This window comes from Dendrobates tinctorius, unplaced genomic scaffold, assembly GCF_039654945.1.
Source record: "Dendrobates tinctorius isolate UK_male_01 unplaced genomic scaffold, ASM3965494v1 ptg000018l, whole genome shotgun sequence".
NCBI lineage: Eukaryota > Metazoa > Chordata > Amphibia > Anura > Dendrobatidae > Dendrobates > Dendrobates tinctorius.
Window position 1 is genome coordinate 10,582,233 of NW_027361686.1, and position 8,714 is coordinate 10,590,946.

Here is an 8,714-nt window from a genome sequence, read left to right on the forward strand (position 1 = left end):
TTAGATACACGGCTCAGCAGTCAGTATCACACAGGAGAGGATTAGATACACGGCTCAGCAGACAGTATCACAGGAGAGGATTAGATACACGGCTCAGCAGGCAGCATCACACAGGAGAGGATTAGATATACGGCTCAGCAGTCAGTATCACACGGGAGGATTAGATACACAGCTCAGCAGTCAGTATCACACAGGGGAGGATTAGATACATGGCTCAGCAGTCAGTAACACATGTGATAGGATTAGATACATGGCTCAGCAGTCAGTATCACACAGATGATTAAATACACGGCTGAGCAGTCAGTATCACACAGGATAGGATTAGATACACGGCTCAGCAGTCAGTATCACACAGGAGAGGATTAGATACACAGCTCAGCAATCAGCATCACACGGGAGGATTAGATACACAGCTCAGCAGTCAGTATCACACAGGAGAGGATTAGATACACAGCTCAGCAGTCAGTATCACACAGGGGAGGATTAGATACACAGCTCAGCAGTCAGTATCACACAGGAGAGGATTAGATACACAGCTCAGCAATCAGCATCACACGGGAGGATTAGATACACAGCTCAGCAGTCAGTATCACACAGGAGAGGATAAGATACACAGCTCAGCAGTCAGTATCACAGGAGAGGATTAGATACACAGCTCAGCAGGCAGTATCACACCAGACAGTATTACAGATATGCCCACACTGGTGAAACTTCCAGCCCCCCCCCCCCAATTATACACTAGACTATGGGCTGTATATGTCACTGTCCTCCTCAGACAGCCATAAAAGCTGTTATAAAAAGGAAGGTGTCAGATTACCGGAGATCACTGGGGCTGTGAGTGAGGAGGCGGAGACAGAGCAGGAGGACAGGGGAGCTGGAGCAGGAAGCACAGTGCAGAAAGTGGAGCTCAGCAGATAGCACTGGGCTACAGTAAAATGGCGCCCAGTCACACCTACAGCAGTGAATGGTGCAGCCCACAGGGGCGTGCCCAGTTCACTGCTAATGAGGCTGCAATGTGGGGTCGGGAACCGACCACAGTCTCCTATGTCCAGGGACGGCCATATTTGCAGACTGTATGAGTCCTCCACAGATCTGCAAATCAAGATGGCAGCGCCCAGTGGCTACATTAAAACATTATTACAAACAAACCATAAATCCTGGTTAGTACAACATTTGCTGAAACAACATGTTTTGTTACTTACTCTTTTTTTTGCAAATTATATAAAGTTGCAGCACCTTCCCTTTAAACTCATTGATGGTGATGTGTGTCAGGGCTCTTTATATCAGATACCTGTGCAAATTAGTTTGGCAGGTGTGTCCAAATAAAGGCAAGACTACTTAAGAAGGCTGTTCCACATTATTAAGCAGCCTACATTTTTTGCCAAAATGGGAAAGAAAAAGGATGTGTCGGCTGCTGAGAAGCAACAAATTGTGGAGTGTTTAGGTCAAGGCATGACTACAATCAACATTGCCAAGACACTTCATCGTGATCATCACACAATCAAGAAGTATGTAGCTTATTCCCAGCACACACGTGTGCGTGCTGATAAGGAAAAATTGAGGACTCTTTCCAACAGGCAATTGCGTCAGGTTAAAAGAGCAGCTGAAAGAATGCCTTGTCATAGCAGCAGACAAGTTTTTGAAGCTGCTGGTGCCTCCAACGTCCCCCGAACAACAAGATTTAGGGTCCTTCAGAGGTATGCAGTTGTGCGTAAGCCATCCTGTCGACCACCTCTATCCACTGCACACAAGCAGAAACGGCTCCAGTGGGCCAAACGATACATGAAGACTGACTTCCAAACTGTTTTGTTCACCGATGAGTGCCGTGCAACGCTCGATGGTCCAGATGGATGGAGTGGAGGATGGCTGGTTGATGGACACCCAATGAAAAAAAGGCGCCAACAAGGAGGAGGTGGAGTAATGTTTTGGGCTGGAATCATGGGGAGAGAGATTGTCGGCCCCTTTAGGATCCCTGAAGGGGTAAAGATGAACTCCATAATCTATGTGGAGTTTCTAAAACAGCACTTCCTGCCATGGTTCAAGAGGAAGAACCGTGCTTTCCGCAGCAAGATCATTTTCATGCATGATAATGCACCGTCTCATGCTGCAAATAACACATCTGCATCTCTGGCTGCTATGGGAGGACAAACTTATGGTGTGGCCACCATCTTCCCTTGACCTCAACCCCATTGAGAACCTCTGGAGCCTCATCAAAAGGAATGTCTATGATGGCGGGAGGCAGTTCACATCTAAGCAACAGCTCTGGGAGGGTATTCTGTACACATGCAAAACAGCTGAAGCACAAACCATCCAAAAGCTGACAAATTCAATGGACAAGAGAGTTCAGAAGCTTCTTTCCAACAAGGGGTCCTATGTGCAAATGTAACATCACCTAGAATAAAGTTTTGACTTGAAAACTGATTTCATTTTGTAATAAGCTGATAATGCTTATAATTTCACAACTGACCATTTTTTTGTCCAAAATAAAAATAAAAGGTTGAAAACTCTGCTGTGCATAATAGTTTGGAACATTCATTTTGAGTGTTTATTATTTTTCAAAATATACTGTTTTCATAGGCAGTTTGTTCAAAAACCTTGCAATTATGCTAGAATAGTAGATATAACAATGACTGCAATTCATATAGGTAATTTAGAGAAAATTTGAGGAAATATTTTTTGCATAATAATTTGGAACACAGTGTAGAGGGGAAGTTGTTGTCTTGGTTCAGTGGAAATTCAACCTGGCATATGCCTTTCCTCCAATAGTCCTAATAACATTGGTTGTAAGGAAGATCAGAGAAGTCAAAGCAATGATTGTCTTAATTGCTCCATTTTGGCCCAGAAGATTATGGTTCTCATAGTTGAGGACAATGTCAGTCACCGGCCCGTGGGCCCTCCCTGAGGTATTAAATCTCCTCTCTCAGGTGTCAATTCACCATCCTCAAGTAGCCAACCTTAATTTGACAGCGTGAAATTTGAGAGGATGTTATTAACCCTTTTGCGCCAGAGCCTGTTTTTGCCTTTGTGACCAGGCCAATTTTTCAATTCTGACCATTGTCACTTTGAGGTCATAACTCTAGAACGCTTCAATGGATCCTGGTGATTCTGACATTGTTTTCTCGTGACATATTGTACTTCATGATAGTGGTAAAATTTCTTTGCTATGACGTTAAAAGTTGACCAGCGATTTCTCATTTTTACAACAAGATTTACAAAACCATTTTTTTAGGGACCACATCACATTTGAAGTGAGTTTGGGAGGTCAATATGACAGAAAATACCCAAAAGTGACACCATTCTAAAAACTGCACCCCTCAATGTGCTCAAAACCACATTCAAGAAGTTTATTTACCCTTCAGGTGCTTCACATGAATGAATGGCATGTGTAAGGAAAAAATAAACTTAACTTTTTTCACAAACAGAACAAATTTTTTTTTTATTTTCACTAGTGTAAAAAGAGAAAATGGACCACAAAATTTTTTGTGCAATTTCTCCCAAATACGCTGATACCCCGTATGTGGGGGTAAACCACTGTTTGGGCACACGGCAGAGCTCAGAAAGGAAGGAGCGCCATTTGTCTTTCAATGCAGAATTGGCTGGAATTGAGATCAGACGCCATGTCGTGTTTGGAGAGCCTCTGATGTGCCTAAACAGTGGAAACCCCCCCATGTTATGAATGGGTCACCGAGGAGGACAACAAAAAACTAAGTCCCAGAAAACCAGAGAGGTTGGTAACTATGCAGATTGCAGATCCCTGATCTTAACCACACAACTAGCAGTAGCAGTGGAGCGTTCCTACGATGATCTAGACGCCTCGTCACCGCCGGAGAACTACATAAGCCTAAAGCAAGAAAAGGGAAAACTGCCCCAGAGCAGACCCCAAAGGAATAGACAGCCCCCACATATGTAGTGATGGTGAAACAAGATGAAAACACAAACACAGGCAGAAAAATAGGCAGAGCAAACGATGGGGCCCAGACTAACTATAGAGAACAGGAAAGGAAAGACACTGTCTGCAATCTGCCAAAAACCCTACAAAAATAATGTCCAACACTTCTGATAACAAAATTAACCCTGAAGTCACTAGACTTCTCCCACTATATCAGCACTCTGAAATATTCTGAGACAGAGCAAAAAGAGGCCAATCTAATAAGGGACTAAAAAGCAAATTGGCAAATACAGATAAATAAGAGTGGAAATATATATGGGGGAGGAACAGGGTGACAGCAGCACAGAGTATTTCAGGAGAGCAGTGTGCTGGTCTATGGGGGGCACAGAGGGAGATATATGGGGGAAGAGCTGGGTGACAGCAGCACAGAGTATTTCAGGAGAGCAGTGTACTGGTCTGGGAGGCAGAGAGGGAGATATATGGGGGAAGAGCAGGGTGACAGCAGCAAAGAGTATTTCAGGAGAGCAGTGCGCTGGTCTATGGGGGACACGGAGATATATGGGGGAGGAGCAGGGTGACAGCAGCACAGAGTATTTCAGGAGAGCAGTGCGCTGGTCTATTGGGGGCACAGAGGGAGATATATGGGGGAGGAGCAGGGTGATGGCACCACAGAAATCAGGAAACATTTCTGCTGATTGATGGCCTGTTCTGATCCAGACTTTGCATGCAAAGACCCCATTCCCCTCCTCAGATCCTGTCCTGGCAATGTGTGAAAGCGAGGCAACAGGCGCAGTCCGGGGTGACGCTGGGAAGCAGAATGGGGGGAAATGTAGCCATACCGTAACATTAAAAATGAGGCCCCTCTCTTCAGCTGCCTCACCAGCCCTCCCCTGACTGCACCTATTACCCCTGACCCGTGTGCAGGTGCTCAGCCAGAACCACCCTAGAATGGGTCCCCTTTTAGCAGATAATACTGCCATAGTGTTCTCACATAATACCGCCATATACTTCACACATAATACCGCCATATACTTCACACATAATGCCGCCATATAGATCATACCACCATGTAGATCACACACAAAACCAGCAGGATGACAGCAGCACAGAGTATTTCAGGAGAGCAGTATCACATGGGATAGGATTAGATACACGGCTCAGCAGACAGTATCACACAAGAGAGGATTAGATACACGACTCAGCAGACGGTATCACACAGAATAGTATTAGATACACGGCTCAGCTGTCAGTATCACACAGGAGAGGATTAGATACACAGCTCAGCAGACAGTATCACACAGGAGAGGATTAGCTACACGGTTCAGCAGACAGTATCACAGGAGAGGATTAGATACACGGCTCAGCAGTCAGCATCACACAGGAGAGGATTAGATACACGGCTCAGCAGTCAGCATCACAGAAGAGGATTAGATACACGGCACAGCAGGCAGCATCACACAGGAGAGGATTAGATACACGGCTCAGCTGTCAGTATCACACAGGAGAGGATTAGATACACGGCTCAGCAGGCAGTATCACACAGGGGAGGATTAGATACACGGCTCAGCAGTCAGTATCACACAGGATAGAATTAGATACACTGCTCAGCAGTCAGTATCACACAGGATAGGATTAGATACACGGCTCAGCAGTCAGTATCACACAGGAGAGGATTAGATACACGGCTCAGCAGACAGTATCACAGGAGAGGATTAGATACACGGCTCAGCAGGCAGCATCACACAGGAGAGGATTAGATATACGGCTCAGCAGTCAGTATCACACGGGAGGATTAGATACACAGCTCAGCAGTCAGTATCACACAGGGGAGGATTAGATACATGGCTCAGCAGTCAGTAACACATGTGATAGGATTAGATACATGGCTCAGCAGTCAGTATCACACAGATGATTAAATACACGGCTGAGCAGTCAGTATCACACAGGATAGGATTAGATACACGGCTCAGCAATCAGCATCACACGGGAGGATTAGATACACAGCTCAGCAGTCAGTATCACACAGGAGAGGATTAGATACACAGCTCAGCAGTCAGTATCACACGGGAGGATTAGATACACAGCTCAGCAGTCAGTATCACACAGGAGAGGATTAGATACACAGCTCAGCAGGCAGTATCACACCAGACAGTATTACAGATATGCCCACACTGGTGAAACTTCCAGCCCCCCCCCCCCAATTATACACTAGACTATGGGCTGTATATGTCACTGTCCTCCTCAGACAGCCATAAAAGCTGTTATAAAAAGGAAGGTGTCAGATTACCGGAGATCACTGGGGCTGTGAGTGAGGAGGCAGAGACAGAGCAGGAGGACAGGGGAGCTGGAGCAGGAAGCACAGTGCAGAAAGTGGAGCTCAGCAGATAGCACTGGGCTACAGTAAAATGGCGCCCAGTCACACCTACAGCAGTGAATGGTGCAGCCCACAGGGGCGTGCCCAGTTCACTGCTAATGAGGCTGCAATGTGGGGTCGGGAACCGACCACAGTCTCCTATGTCCAGGGACGGCCATATTTGCAGACTGTATGAGTCCTCCACAGATCTGCAAATCAAGATGGCAGCGCCCAGTGGCTACATTAAAACATTATTACAAACAAACCATAAATCCTGGTTAGTACAACATTTGCTGAAACAACATGTTTTGTTACTTACTCTTTTTTTTGCAAATTATATAAAGTTGCGGCACCTTCCCTTTAAACTCATTGATGGTGATGTGTGTCAGGGCTCTTTATATCAGATACCTGTGCAAATTAGTTTGGCAGGTGTGTCCAAATAAAGGCAAGACTACTTAAGAAGGCTGTTCCACATTATTAAGCAGCCTACATTTTTTGCCAAAATGGGAAAGAAAAAGGATGTGTCGGCTGCTGAGAAGCAACAAATTGTGGAGTGTTTAGGTCAAGGCATGACTACAATCAACATTGCCAAGACACTTCATCATGATCATCGCACAATCAAGAAGTATGTAGCTTATTCCCAGTACACACGTGTGCGTGCTGATAAGGAAAAATTGAGGACTCTTTCCAACAGGCAATTGCGTCAGGTTAAAAGAGCAGCTGCAAGAATGCCTTGTCATAGCAGCAGACAAGTTTTTGAAGCTGCTGGTGCCTCCAACGTCCCCCGAACAACAAGATTTAGGGTCCTTCAGAGGTTTGCAGCTGTGCGTAAGCCATCCTGTCGACCACCTCTATCCACTGCACACAAGCAGAAACGGCTCCAGTGGGCCAAACGATACATGAAGACTGACTTCCAAACTGTTTTGTTCACCGATGAGTGCCGTGCAACGCTCGATGGTCCAGATGGATGGAGTGGAGGATGGCTGGTTGATGGACACCCCATGAAAACAAGGCGCCAACAAGGAGGAGGTGGAGTAATGTTTTGGGCTGGAATCATGGGGAGAGAGATTGTCGGCCCCTTTAGGATCCCTGAAGGGGTAAAGATGAACTCCATAATCTATGTGGAGTTTCTAAAACAGCACTTCCTGCCATGGTTCAAGAGGAAGAACCGTGCTTTCCGCAGCAAGATCATTTTCATGCATGATAATGCACCGTCTCATGCTGCAAATAACACATCTGCATCTCTGGCTGCTATGGGCATAAAAGAGGACAAACTTATGGTGTGGCCACCATCTTCCCTTGACCTCAACCCCATTGAGAACCTCTGGAGCCTCATCAAAAGGAATGTCTATGATGGCGGGAGGCAGTTCACATCTAAGCAACAGCTCTGGGAGGGTATTCTGTACACATGCAAAACAGCTGAAGCACAAACCAGTTGACCAGCGATTTCTCATTTTTACAACAAAATTTACAAAACCATTTTTTTAGGGACCACATCACATTTGAAGTGAGTTTGGGAGGTCAATATGACAGAAAATACCCAAAAGTGACACCATTCTAAAAACTGCACCCCTCAATGTGCTCAAAACCACATTCAAGAAGTTTATTTACCCTTCAGGTGCTTCACATGAATGAATGGCATGTGTAAGGAAAAAATAAACTTAACTTTTTTCACAAACAGAACAAATTTTTTTTTTATTTTCACTAGTGTAAAAAGAGAAAATGGACCACAAAATTTTTTGTGCAATTTCTCCCAAATACGCTGATACCCCGTATGTGGGGGTAAACCACTGTTTGGGCACACGGCAGAGCTCAGAAAGGAAGGAGCGCCATTTGTCTTTCAATGCAGAATTGGCTGGAATTGAGATCAGACGCCATGTCGTGTTTGGAGAGCCTCTGATGTGCCTAAACAGTGGAAACCCCCCCATGTTATGAATGGGTCACCGAGGAGGACAACAAAAAACTAAGTCCCAGAAAACCAGAGAGGTTGGTAACTATGCAGATTGCAGATCCCTGATCTTAACCACACAACTAGCAGTAGCAGTGGAGCGTTCCTACGATGATCTAGACGCCTCGTCACCGCCGGAGAACTACATAAGCCTAAAGCAAGAAAAGGGAAAACTGCCCCAGAGCAGACCCCAAAGGAATAGACAGCCCCCACATATGTAGTGATGGTGAAACAAGATGAAAACACAAACACAGGCAGAAAAATAGGCAGAGCAAACGATGGGGCCCAGACTAACTATAAAGAACAGGAAAGGAAAGACACTGTCTGCAATCTGCCAAAAACCCTACAAAAATAATGTCCAACACTTCTGATAACAAAATTAACCCTGAAGTCACTAGACTTCTCCCACTATATCAGCACTCTGAAATATTCTGAGACAGAGCAAAAAGAGGCCAATCTAATAAGGGACTAAAAAGCAAGTTGGCAAATACAGATAAATAAGAGTGGAAATTCAGCACAGCCCC